We start from the raw sequence: 14,605 nt of genomic DNA on the forward strand, positions 1-14,605 counted from the left end.
GGCAGCGGAGAATCGCGCCCCATATGCTTGCTCAGGTGGGTGGAAAAGATCCCACGCCACTATTTCGAAGAAGAGCAAGGAAGTAGTGCCTGATATCCTAGCCAATAGTTCTCCTTGGTTTAATTCTTCTCACCTGTTTGCCACATGTACAGAACTGTGCATGGGCGGCACTGTAGCACAGTAGTTAGCACTGGTGCTTCACAGCTCCAGCGTCCCAGGTTCGATTCCTGGCTTGTGTCACTGTCTGTGCGGAATCTACACATTCTCCCGTGTTTGCGTGGCATTCCTTGGGGTGCTCCGATTTCCTCACACAGTCCACAGATGTGCAGGTTACATGGATTGGCCATGCTGTATTGCCCTTTAGAGTCCAAAAGGTTTGGTGCGGTTGCTGGGTTACAGGGATAGGGTGAAGGTGTGGGCTTAGATGGAGCGCTCTTTCCAAGTGCCGGTGCAGACTCGATGGGCCGAATGTCCTCCTTCTGCACTGTAAATTCTGGTTTACCCATCGATGGGCCGAATGGCCTCCTTCTGCGCTGTTAATTCTGGTTTACCCCATCACACAAAAACATGTAATGGGTCTCGAGAAGCAAGAGAAGAGATTTACGAGGATGTTGCCAAGACCTGAAAATTGCATCTGTGAGGACAGATTGGATTGGCTGGGGTTGTTCTTCCCGAAGCAGCGGGCTGAGGGGCGATTTGATTGAGACGTACAAAACTGTGAGGGGTCTGAACAAAATGGGATGGGAAGGGTCTCTTTGCTTTAGCAGAGCAGTCAGCTACTCAAGAGGTTTAAAATTATTAATAGAAAGATTAGAAGCGAGATGAGGACAATCCTTTTCACCCAGAGGGTGTTAGCGGTCTGGAACTCATTGCCCGAAAGGGTAGTGGAGACAGAAAGGCTCAACTCATTGAAAGGGTGTCTGGTTATACACCTGAAAACCTGCAGGGCTGCACACCAAATACTGGAAAGTGGGATTTGGCTGGGTGGCTCTATTTTTGACAGGTGCAGACATCATAGGCCAGGTGGCCTCTTTCTATGAATCTAAGATTCACATAATAATAATAATAATCTTTATTAGTGTCATAAGTAGGCTTACATAACACTGCAATGTAGTTACTGTGAAATACCCCGAGTTGCCATAGTCCAGTGCCTGTTCGAGTACACTGAGGGTGAATTCAGAATGTCCAATTCACCTAACAAGCACGTCTTTCGGGACTTGTGGGAGGAAACCGGAGCACCCGGAGGAAACCCATTTAGACACAGGGAAAATGTACAGACTCCACACAGACAGTGACCCCCGGGAATCGAACCACGATCCCGGGCGCTGTGAAGGAACAGTGCTAACTACTGTGAATACATCTTTGTGAGACACCAATAACCTTTACACCTCCACAATCCACGGCCTGTCATTATCAGGTTCCAGTGTAGGACCAGTGCTTGCAAATGATTCGGTCAGAGTGCCCCTTTTTCGAAAAACAACCAAACATAATAATAGATAACAACTGACTCAAGTCAGTGAGTCAGAGCAGTTGTATTTACCAGGCCAGCAAACTTGGATTAAAGTACAGAAGGAAAGTCCTGGGCTGGATTCTTTGATCTGAGGCTTCGTGTTGACGCCGTCGTACACTTTTTTGACGGCGTCAACATGCCCTCAAGAGCAGCAATTCTGACCCCTACAGGGGGCCAGCACAGCACTGGAGCGACCCATACCGCTCCAGCTGCCGATCCCCGGCGTCAGATGGACACCGTGGGTCTGCACATGCGCAGTGGAACTGGCACCAATGCGCGCATGAGCAGTGGCTCTCTTCTCCGCACCGGCCCCGACGCAACATGTTGTAGGGCTACAGGGACCGCGTGGAACAAAAGAGTCCTCCAGCCCCAGGGGCCAGCCCACTGATCGGTATGCCCCGATCGCAGGCCAGGCCACAGCGGATGCATCCACGCCAAGGTCCTGCCGGGTAAGAGCAGGTGTGAACGGTGCCGACGGGACTCGGCTTTTTTTGCGTGGCCGCTCGGCCCATCCCGGGCCGAGAATCGCCGGGGGGGGGGGGGGGGGGGGGGGGGCGTAGAGCGGCCCCTGACTGCTGCCGTGCCGACCGCGCTTGTGCCAATTTTCCGCTCTCCGGAGAATCGGCGGACTGGCATCAGAGCGGCGTGGTGCGATTCGCACCCGTCCCACCGATTCTCCGGCCCCGGCCCCGGGGTGGGAGAATCCCACACCCTGTGTCTGCTGCAGCTCAGCACTGCTAATAATATTCATGTTTATACTGCTGGCATCTCATTCTTTTGCTCACAGATCAAAGGAAACTGTTTAGTCTTTTGGGTTGAAGCAACTTCCCTCTTGTGGTCTTTATTGACCCTGAACATCCCAGATCACAACGGTTCTTTATCACACTGCCAAGCTCAGCACCTCGCTCACTTGTTTGACGTAAGGAATTTTTGTTTTGAGCCATTGGACCATGCCGTACCTCATTATATTGTTGGCCTAATAAAGATGTGGGCTCCAGCTTCGTTGCTACAATATTGGAACTGTCAACAATGTCCATCAGGCCTGTCTTACTGCGGCACTTAGACACATAGCTTCTCCATCGAGCCTGGTACAGCACTTAAATTATGTTTGAACACTTTAGACGAACAATTTTTCCTGCTTCAGCCATCCACTCTTAACAGCATACACTCTCATGTCTTATTACCAATGACATTGGTGGAAAGAGGGATGAGGTCCGACAGGCAGATTTCAGGGAGCCAGGAAGCAGGACCTCAAAAGATAGTAATCTCAGGATTTCTCCCAGTGCCTCATGGTACAGGACTCAGACACCGATCCTGGATAAGGAGGGGCCTAAAGAGGCCAGACGAGTTGCACCTCACCGGAGACAGGACCAGGACTTGTCCTCTCTGCCAGCGACTATGTCCCGTTGGTTAACCATTTTGGTAGATCCAGCTGGTATGTGACTTGGAGGGGAACCTGGGTGGTGTTTCAATGCATCTGCTCCCTTGTCCTTCTCGGAAGTAGAGTTCTTGGATTTGGAAGGTGCTGTTGAAGGAGCCTTGGTGAGTTGCTTCACAGGGTTTGTTCTGACAGTGTTCTTTTACTGATTTGGAGATTATTTCTATCCATTTGAAGTTTTCTCACCTTTGATCTGTACTTTCAAGTCCTGGCAGGGTAGTTTGCTAATGCTGTTGGGGAGAATTTAAACTACTTTGTGGAGGATAGGAATCAGGATTTACTAACAGAAAGGCTGAACTAAGATGCACAAAATTGTGGGAGAGTCAAATAGCACTAGAGTAAGAAATAATGCAGATTAATTAAATGAAGACTGAATTAAAGACGGTCTGAATGAAATCTTCAGTGATTATAAAGGCATGAATTTTGATAAATAAGCTTGGTAAGCAGCAGATAAAAAGGGCCAAATGGAAATGTGATGTCTCAATATGGAGAACCGGTTCAATAAGGAGTGAACAGGATACTAAGGGCACTATTTCTGAACACAAGGGGCTGGATTCGCCGATTCTGCGGCTAATGTCCGCAGATCTGTCTGGTCTTATGACCAGAAAGTCGGCGGCGTCCCCACACCGACCCTCCACCCAGTGGGGGGCTTGCAGCTGCACATCGTAAAGCCCCCGGCTTTACCTGCAGATACGGCCGCAGTATGGCCAGGTCCGTGGCAGCGCATGCGCACGGCAGCGGCCTGCACGGACCCCGCCTGCCAAAACCTACCCCCCTGTAACCAACCTCGCCACCTGCGGACCACCCCCCCACCAGTCCCCCCAGCCCCCATCAAAGCCCCCCCACCAGCGGAATGGCTCCCACCCCCCCCGACTGTGGTGGCGCTGGACACAGTCTGCAGCCGCCACGCGAGGTGTCCGAACAGTGTAAGCACACGCGAGCGACGCCGTCGGCGGAGGGCCTCAGGTGATGTTGTGAGGCCGTCCATACGGCGTAGTCCTCGAGTACACCGTTTTTGAGGGGGCAGAGCATTACAAAAGTGCGCCGTCCCTGATTCCGGCGTAAATGTGGATTCTCCGGCCAATCGCCGAACACGATTATGGCTTCGGCGATTGGAGAATCCCGCCCAAGATGTTTAAAACAGATAGGGATGGAAAGAAAGGAGGAGGGATGACAGTATTCATTAAGAACAACATTACAGTGCTCAAGTTGGGGGGGGTTGTCCTGAAGGGGCAAGGCAAAGAATCTATTTTGTTAAAGAAAACATAGAGGCAGTGTTACACCAACAGATGTATTCTATAATCAACTATCTAACAGGAAAGATGTAGAGGTGCAAATTTGCAGGGAAATTATAGAGAGGTGCAAAAGCTATACACTAGTGATAATGGAGGGCTTAATTGTCCTAATTTTTATTTATTCGTACAAAGAATTGTGGCGTCTCTGGCTGGCCCAGCATTTGTTTCCCATTCCTGACAGCATTTAAGAGTCAACCACATTGCTGTGGATCTGGAGTCAAATGTAGGCAGAGCAGGTAAAGGCGACAGATTTCCTTCCCCAAAGGACATTGGTGAGCCAGATGGGTTTTTACAAAATTCGACAACGGTTTCCTGCTTACCTTTAATTCTAATTCCAGATTTTTATTGAATTCGAATTTCACCATCTGCCATGGCGGGATTTAAACGTGGTTCCCTAAATCCTGATTCTGGGTCTCTAGATTATTAATCCAGTGACATTACCACTACGCCAATACCTCCCGTAGGTAGGGCGCAATTCTCTTGCTGTGTTGTGCTCAAGCGAGAGCCGGAGGTTCTCCAGGTCTGCGTCTTTCAGCTCTGTCAGGAGACTCTCTCTGCCGGAACTCTGCCCAAAAGGGGCAGGACCAAAGACACTTGCAGAAGTAGATCTTAAACCTACTTATTACCTGCCCGATATCCACCGGCCTCCCTCGATTCTCCGGCCTCCCCAGGAAGGCTGCAGCCGGGCGCTGTTCAGCACTGGTACACACAAACATGGACCAGGAAGGGCACCGGGGGCGTCTCCCAGGCATCTCAGACCCCTGGGTGGTCAGGGCAGTGCAGGGTAGCTCCCTGGCCCTCCCCCTGGAATACGGACACCTTGGCACTGCTCAGCTGGCACTGCCAAGGTGCCCAATTGGCACTGTCAATCTGGCAGGAGCACTGCCTGTGTACCAGGATGACAGTGCAAGGGTGCCCGAGTGCCAGGGTGGCATTGCGGAGGGTCAATGCCGAGAGAGGCCATGACCATGAAATGAGGGTGGAAGGGGTTTTGAAGGATAGTGGTGTGCAGGGAAAGTATATAGGCGTCTCCGATAGGTTGGGAGGGTGACGGATGGGGGTCCTGGAAGGAAGGGGGTGCTGTAAGGGTGCTTGGGCAGCCTGAAGGAGGGCCCTAGTGACCCCATAGCAGGGTGTCCTCACTGGGGGTGTGGGTTAGTGTTCTTGTGTGTTGAGGTGTGATACTGCCTATGGGTCGGGGGCTGGAGGACCCACAAGCTCCCTTAGAAATCGGGGCATCCTTTCAAAATGGCGGCCCAATCTCTAAGTTAAGCTCCCCAGTGTTGTGTTATGCTGCTTCGGATAACACAGGCTGTTACTTGATGCAGTCTTAACTAAAGGATGCTCCAGACTCTGAAATGAGTTCAGCATGTTTATTGAACTATTAACACAGTTCTCAAATGAGTTGGACTCTCTGCTAATCTAACTGTAGTAACTCAGTCTAACTGTACCAGCTTGCTCTAAGCCACGTGCTGGGGTGTGATGCTGCTGATCAACCCTGTCTAACTCTCTAGCTGTCTGTCTGTGGAAAGAGGCAGGGTGTGAGTGCCTCATCCCTTTCATAGTGTTTATGTCATGCCCCCTTGTGGTGATGCCACCTCTGAGTGTCCTGACTGCCCATTGGTTGTGTCCTATTCTCAGTGTTCATTGGTTGCATGTTTGCATATCAAGACACCCAGTGCCAGTGGGAAAAAAAATTCAAAGTGTGAACTAAACCGGTGAGAAATTCCCCAGGGTCAAAAAAAATGAATAGGGGGTGGGGAACTCACCGGCAGAGCCGGAGGAAAACTTCCTGAGAAACCGACCACAAATTAACTGGGAAATTTTTCCAGAGAAAAGCTCCCGTAGAGTTTGATGGTATTAGTGTAATAGGAAACGACAGGAAAGAGTTTCTGAAAAGCATTCAGGAGAATTTTCTTCATAAGTGCCATTCCAGCCCATTGAGATGGAGACAGTCAGTGTTGGATCTGGTTGTGTGGAACGAGGTGTCACGTGGAACAAGTGCCTGCAGGGGAACATTTCAGGGACAGTGATTATGGTCTTGCAAGGTTTAGGTTAGCTATTAAAAAAAAAGGACAAGGAAAAATTCATGGTTAAAAAGAAAACATAATTGGAGAAAGGCCAATTTCAGTGATCGAAAACGGATCTGTCCCCGGTGAATTGGAACCAAGGTTGGCAGGCAAAATTGTTGTGTGACAACGGGCTGTCTTTAAAGAGAAGGTGGTTTGACGTACAAATGGAATATATTCCGAGAAGGGACAAGCAAAACATAAACTCCCTGGGTGACGAAAGAGATAAAGATTAGAGACAGAAAAAGCCAGGTTGATAATACTAATGAGAATCATGGCGAATATATCTATATCTATCTATATATATATATATATATATATATATATAATATAAAGTTCATAGGGAAAGTAAAAAAAGGAATGTGAGATGCAGAGAGAAAATATGAGAAGTGACTGACAGCAAACATAAAAAGAATCCAAAAGGCAAATAAATAGTAAAACGGTGTTAAAAGAAGAGGTGGGGCCAATTGGGGATAAAAGGAGGAGATCTAAATATGAAGCAGGTGGCATGGCTGAGATGCCAAATGAATACTTGGCATCTGTTTTTACCAAGGAAGAAGATACTGCTCACGTCTTCAGTTCTGCTTAAATACAGGGTGTCATGCCAGAGGATTGGAGAATGGGAAATGCCACATCCTTATTCAGCAACTCAGCAATCACAGGCCAGTCATGTTAATCTCAGGAGTGATAATCAGGAAGAAAATTAGCAATCACTTGAACAAGTGCGGATGAGTTAAGGCAAGCCAGCACAGATTTGTTAAAGGCAAGTAGTGTTTCGCTAATGTGATTGGGTTTTTTGATGAAGTGACGGAGAAGGCTGATGAGGGTTTCACATGGCAACCGTGGCTCAGTTGGTGGTACTCTTGTCTCCAAACAACAAACCCACTCCAAGGATTGAGAACAAAAATCAAGGCTAACAATATTGTGGGAGCGCTGCACTATCAGAAGTTCTATCTTTCGGATGAGGTGAATTGAGGCCCCTTCTGCCTGCTCAGGGGTACATACATACGTACATATGGATTAGGAACAGGAATAGACCAGTCAGCCTCTCAAGCCTGCTCAGCCTCTCAATAATATCATGGCTAATCTGCTTGTAACCTCTTACTGAACCCGATAACCCTTCACCCCCTTGCTTATCATGAATTTATCTACATCTGTTTTAAAAATATTCAAAGACTTCTCCCACTGCCTTTTGAGGAAGAGAGTTCCAGAGATTCCTGAGGCTCAGAAAAAATGTTGTCTCACTTCTTGACATTTGCATCTTTCCCTAAATAAGGAGACCAATACTGTACACAATATTCCAGATGTGATTTCACCAATGCCCTGTACAACTAAAGCATAACCTCCCAACTTTTATAATCAATTCCCCTCACAATAAATAATAACATTCTATTCGCTTTCCTAATTACTTGCTGCACCTGCATGCTAGCCTTTTGTGATTCATACACTGGGACACTCCAAATCTTAAGAGCTCTGTAATCTCTCGCCATTTAGATAATAAGCTTTTTTAAAATTTGTCCTGCCAAAATGGACAATCGCATTATTTCCCACATTATACTATATTTGCCAGATCCTTCTCCACTCACTTAACCTATCTATGTCCCTTTGTAGCCTCCTTATATCCTCTCCGCAACTTAACTTTGCCACCTATCTTTGTGTCATCAGCAAATTTAGCAACCATCCATTACGGTCCTTCATCCAAGTCATTTATATAAATTGTAAAGTGTTGATGCCCCAGCACTGATCTCTATGGCACATCAATTGTTACATGTTAGCAACCAGAAAAAGACCCATTTGTGCCAACTCTCTGTTTGCAGTTAATACTACTTAATAATCTTTATTGTCACAAGCAGACTTACAGTAACACTGCAATGAAGTTACTGCAAAAAGCCCCTAGTCGCCACACTCCAGCGCCTGTTCGGGTGCACAGAGAGAGAATGTCCAATTCACCTAACAGCACATCTTTCGGGACTTGTGTGAGGAAACCAGAGCACCGGGAGGAAACCCACGCAGACACAGTAAGAACCACTGTGCTACCGCGCTGCTCTAGCCCATTCTTCTATCCATGCCAATAAGCTACCCCCGACACCAAGAGCTTTTATTTACCGCAGTAACCTTTGATGTGAAATGGCCTGTTGTCTTATGAGGAAACGCTGGACAGGCTAGACTTGAATCTGCTGGAGCTTAGAAGTGTAAGAGGCGACGTGATTGAAACAGGTATGATCTTGACAGTGTGGATGTGGAGGGGATGCTTCCTCTTGCAAGATAATCTGGAACTTGGGGTCACTATTTAAAAATAAGGGGTCACCCATTTAAGACAGAGATGAGGAGAATTATTTTTCTCAGAGGATTGCGAAACGTTGAAACTCTTCTTCCTCAAAAGGTGGTTGAGGCAGAGTCCTTGAAAATCTTTGAAGCAGAAATAGATAGATTTTTGATAAGCAAAGGGGCAAAGGTTATCAGTTGAGAGCAGGAGTGTGGTGTTGAGGCTAAAATAAGGTCATCTGTGATCTTATTGAATAATGGGGAAAGTAAGAGTGGCCTCTTTTGCTCCCAATTCGTATGTTCATATTTTTACATCACTGTTTGCGAGAGCTTATTATATGCAAGTTGGGGTCATGTTCCTACATTACAGGGCAGCACGGTGGCCTAGTGGTTAGCGCAACCGCCTCACGGCGCTGAGGTCCCAGGTTCGATCCCGGCTCTGGGTCACTGTCTGTGTGGTGTTTGCACATTCTCCCCGTGTCTGCGTGGGTTTCGCCCCCACAACCCAAAAATGTGCAGAGTAGGTGGATTGGCCATGCTAAATTGCCCCTTAATTGGAAAAAATAATTGGGTAATCTAAATTTAGAAAAAAAACTTTTTAAAAAAATGTTCCTACATTACACTTCAAAAACACTTCATTGGTTGTCAAGTGTTTTGGGGCATTGGAATATCATGAAAGATGATATATAAATGAAAGTCTGTCTTTCTATCTTTCTTATTAAAGTTTCCTACACTCTGCCTCCATCTTATATATAAATGTCATTTTTTTCCCCCCCGGTACACACCAGCACATCTTGGAGATGCTGCAATTTCTGTGCTGTGAGCCATACCCATGGCGAGGAAACAGGTTGCGACTGTCCAAACTGATTTCACATAGGAACCTCACAGACTGCAGTCTTTCACCCCACTAGTCTTGTTCAATACCAGCCCAGGTCTAGTGCTGGTGTGCTAGCCAAATGGAGCAAGCTATCCCCTTAATTTTCATGTTTATTACTCGGCACAAAGAACAAACTCAAAACAAAGGCAGTGTTCTTCCCTTTGGGAACTTCGTATTTTTATGTTAGTATAGAATGTGTTTAAAGGAAGGAAGCAACAAAAGTCATAATGTTTTCAGCTTGCTAAATTGCAACCAAAATGCTGAACTGCCAAATCATGGCTGAAACATCCATCTCATTTAATGTTGCTTTTCCAGTGAGGGCATTTGCAAGTCACCTGGAGACTAAAAACAGCTAGTTATGCAACATTGTGTCAAGGATGATTTATCACTACATGTGCTCAATTCCTGAGAAACAGTTCCATGAATAGATAGATAATGCAGTTAATATTTAAAGTGTTTATTATGGTCCTCGAAAACTATGTGACCATCTGGGGTGCGGGAGCAATCTTCCCAAACAAAATATAAAGATGGTGTTGCAAATTAGCAAATTTAATTGCACCTTTATTTAATGTGCATCCTTTGAGGATGTACATTCCTTTGTATTCTCCCTAAGTCCTGTTCCTACATTCACTGAAAACATACCTCAGAGGTATCTCTTATACGAAATAAGGTAGGGGAACTGGCAGCTTGGGTTGGTACCTGGGACTTTGATGTTGTGGTCATTTCAGAGACATGGATAGAGCAGGGACAGGAATGGTTGTTGCAGGTTCCGGGGTTTAGGTGTTTAGTAAGCTCAGAGAAGGGGGCAAAAGAGGGGGAGGTGTGGCGCTGCTAGTCAAGGACAGTATTACGGTGGCGGAAAGGATGCTAGATGGGGACTCTTCTTCTGAGGTAGTATGGGCTGAGGTTAGAAACAGGAAAGGAGAGGGCACCCTGTTGGGAGTTTTCTATAGGCCACCTAATAGTTCTAGGGATGTAGAGGAAAGGATGGCGAAGATGATTCTGGAAGAGAGCGAAAGTAACAGGGTAGTTGTTATGGGAGACTTTAACTTTCCAAATATTGACTGGAAAAGATATAGTTCGAGTACATTAGATGGGTCATTCTTGTACAATGTGTGCAGGAGGGTTTCCTGACACAATATGTTGACAGGCCAACAAGAGGCGAGGCCACATTGGATTTGCTTTTGGGTAATGAACCAGGCCAGGTGTTAGATCTGGAGGTAGGTGAGCACTTTGGAAACAGTGACCACAATTCGGTGACCTTTACGTTAGTGATGGAAAGGGATAAGTATGCCCCGCAGGGCAAGAGTTATAGCTGGGGGAAGGGCAATTATGATGCCATTAGACATGACTTAGGATGTGTTGGTTGGAGAAGTAGGCTGCAAGGGTTGGGCACACTGGATATGTGGAGCTTGTTCAAGGAACAGCTATTGCATGTTCTTGATAAGTACGTACCAGTCAGGCAGGGAGGAAGGGGTCGAGCGAGGGAACCGTGGTTTACCAAAGAAGTGGAATCTCTTGTTAAGAGGAAGAAGGAGGCCTATGTGAAGATGAGGCGTGAAGTTTCAGTTGGGACGCTTGATAGTTACAAGGAAGCGAGGAAGGATCTAAAGAGAGAGCTGAGACGAGCAAGGAGGGGACATGAGAAGTCTTGGCAGGTAGGATCAAGGAAAACCCAAAAGCTTTCTATAGGTATGTCAGGAATAAAAGAATGACTAGGGTAAGAGTAGGGCCAGTCAAGGACAGTGGTGGGAAGTTGTGTGTGGAGGCTGAGGAGATAACCGAGATACTAAATGAATACTTTTCGTCAGTATTCACTCAAGAAAAAGATAATATTGTGGAGGAGAATGCTGAGACCCAGGCTATTAGAATAGATGGCATTGAGGTGCGTAGGGAAGAAGTGTTGGCAATTCTGGACAAGGTGAAAATAGATAAGTCCCCGGGGCCGGATGGGATTTATCCTAGGATTCTCTGGGAAGCCAGGGAAGAGATTGCTGAGCCTTTGGCTTTGATTTTTAGGTCATCATTGGCTACAGGAATAGTGCCAGAGGACTGGAGGATAGCAAATGTGGTCCCTTTGTTCAAGAAGGGGAGTAGAGATAACCCCGGTAACTATAGGCCGGTGAGCCTAACGTCTGTGGTGGGTAAAGTCTTGGAGAGGATTATAAAAGATACGATTTATAATCATCTAGATAGGAATACTATGATTAGGGATAGTCAGCATGGTTTTGTGAAGCATAGGTCATGCCTCACAAACCTTATTGAGTTCTTTGAGAAGGTGACTGAACAGGTAGACGAGGGTAGAGCAGTTGATGTGGTGTATATGGATTTCAGTAAAGCGTTTGATAAGGTTCCCCACGGTCTATTGCAGAAAATACGGAGGCTGGGGATTGAGGGTGATTTAGAGATGTGGATCAGAAATTGGCTAGTTGAAAGAAGACAGAGAGTGGTAGTTGATGGGAAATGTTCAGAATGGAGTTCAGTTACGAGTGGCGTACCACAAGGATCTGTTCTGGGGCCGTTGCTGTTTGTCATTTTTATAAATGACCTAGAGGAGGGCGCAGAAGGATGGGTGAGTAAATTTGCAGACGACACTAAAGTCGGTGGAGTTGTAGACAGTGCGGAAGGATGTTGCAGGTTACAGAGGGACATAGATAAGCTGCAGAGCTGGGCTGAGAGGTGGCAAATGGAGTTTAATGTAGAGAAGTGTGAGGTGATTCACTTTGGAAAGAATAACAGGAATGCGGAATATTTGGCTAATGGTAAAATTCTTGGTAGTGTGGATGAGCAGAGGGATCTCGGTGTCCATGTACATAGATCCTTGAAAGTTGCCACCCAGGTTGATAGGGTTGTGAAGAAGGCCTTTGGTGTGTTGGCCTTTATTGGTAGAGGGATTGAGTTCCGGAGCCATGAGGTCATGTTGCAGTTGTACAAAACTCTAGTACGGCCGCATTTGGAGTATTGCGTACAGTTCTGGTCGCCTCATTATAGGAAGGACGTGGAAGCCTTGGAACGGGTGCAGAGGAGATTTACCAGGATGTTGCCTGGTATGGAGGGAAAATCTTATGAGGAAAGGCTGCTGGACTTGAGGTTGTTTTCGTTAGAGAGAAGAAGGTTAAGAGGTGACTTAATAGAGGCATACAAAATGATCAGAGGGTTAGATAGGGTGGACAGCGAGAGCCTTCTCCCGCGGATGGAGGTGGCTAGCACGAGGGGACATAGCCTTAAATTGAGGGGTAATAGATATAGGACAGAGGTCAGAGGTGGGTTTTTTACGCAAAGAGTGGTGAGGCCGTGGAATGCCCTACCTGCAACAGTAGTGAACTCGCCAACATTGAGGGCATTTAAAAATTTATTGGATAAGCATATGGATGATAAGGGCATAGTGTAGGTTAGATGGCCTTTAGTTTTTTTCCATGTCGGTGCAACATCGAGGGCCGAAGGGCCTGTACTGCGCTGTATTGTTCTATGTTCTATGTTCTATATCTATTAAAAATGGTCAAGGATAAGGTGCTCCCCATCCGCAAAACACAGTAAAGGGTTGCGGAAACTCTGCTTAGCTTTTCTTGATACCTTTGCAACAGCGACTAAGAACCATATGGTACAAGGGAAATAAGCCTACCTCTCATATCAGTACGGTATTCTTCCTGTAGCTAAGGTTTCCACCAATCTTCAGGTGAATTTACAACATTAGAGCAGGAGAAATCCAGGAATATTCCAAACTGATGTATCCCAAGAAATGAACACAATTTTCTAATGCATTTATATCTGGAAATCCAGATGCCACAGTAAAGTAATTGTCTGACAGTATTTTCAATTGAGCAATGCTAGAGCAAAATTACCCTTTTCCTTTTATTATTCCATCTCTTTTGTGACAAACAAAATAAATATTGTGGGCCGATTTATACAAATGGTCATTGTTGGGAAAAGACATCTTGTGAAAGCTTTTCGTCTTCCACTCATCAGGACAATCGCAAAAATATCAGCGAACTCCCTGCCGTGCAGAAGGCCATTCGGCCTATCGAGTCTGCACCAAACCTCAGAAAGGGCACTGTACCCACCCCACTCTATCTCCGTGACCTAATCTGCACATCCCTGGTCACTAAGGGGCAATTTAGCATTGCCAATCCACCTAACTTACACATCTTTGGACTGTGGGAGGAAACCAGAGCACCCAGAGGAGACCCACACAGGCACGGAGAGAACGTGCAAATTCCACCGCCACCAAATGTCAGGGGAAACAGCAACTTTATGATGTTTGAGAAAAGAGTGTTGATTGGTCGGCAAATGGACTCCAACTGATCGAGCCATTGCCATGGAAAAAGCACCAGTTAATGGTGACTGATAGTTAACTGCCAAGCATTGTTTAAAATTTAAAGCAGGCAACTTGACAGGCCAAGACATTGCCCTGAGGATTGAACCAGTGATTTGATGTCACTTATTTTGTTTAGCTGCAACAGGCACAATGGGCAAAATTCTCCGCGGACCGGCGTGACGCCCATTTCCGGCGGGAAAAAGCGGTGCGGATGACTCCGGCGTCAGGGCCTTCTTTTAAGCCGTTAATCTCCGTTCCCGAAAGGGCCAGCAGCGGACTGACGCGATACACGTCAATTTCACCCGCTGCGGAAGTGGCGAGTCCCGGCGTTTGTGTGGTGGGGAGAGAGAGACCCGCCGTTTGGGGGGGGGGGGGCGGGAGAAGAGAGAGACCCGGCGTTTGGGAGGGGAAAGAGAGATCCGGTGTTTTGGGGGGGGGGAGAAGAGAGAGACCCGGCGTTTGGGTGGGGGGGGGAGAGAGAGACCCGGCGTTTGGGGGGGGGGGGGAGAGAGAGACCCGGCGTTTGGGGGGGGGGGGAGAGAGACCCCGGCGTTTGGGGGGGGGGGGGAGAGAGAGGTATCCCGGCGTTTGGGGGGGGGGGAGAGAGAGACCCGGCATTTGGGGGAGGGTAGAAAAGAAGAGACCCGGCGTTTGGGGGGCGGGGGGGAGAGAGAACACCCGCATTTGGGGGGGGGAAAGAGAGAGACCCGGCGTTTTGGGGGGGGGGGGGGAGAAGAGAGAGACCCAGCGTTTGGGGGGGGGGGGGAGAGAGAGACCCGGCGTTTGGGGGGGGGGTGGGTGGGGGGGGGGAGGAGAGAGACCGGCATTTGGGGGGG

General features: G+C 47.4%; 1 protein-coding gene across 13 annotated transcripts in view; it reads right to left on the bottom strand.

Annotated features, from left to right (window-relative positions):
* anks1b (ankyrin repeat and sterile alpha motif domain containing 1B) overlaps window positions 1-14,605 on the bottom strand; it is a 1,080,298-nt gene that overhangs the window by 602,711 nt on the left and 462,982 nt on the right. The window lies entirely within an intron of this gene.

Source organism: Scyliorhinus canicula, chromosome 11 (assembly GCF_902713615.1).
Source record: "Scyliorhinus canicula chromosome 11, sScyCan1.1, whole genome shotgun sequence".
In the NCBI taxonomy this organism is placed as follows: Eukaryota; Metazoa; Chordata; class Chondrichthyes; order Carcharhiniformes; family Scyliorhinidae; genus Scyliorhinus; species Scyliorhinus canicula.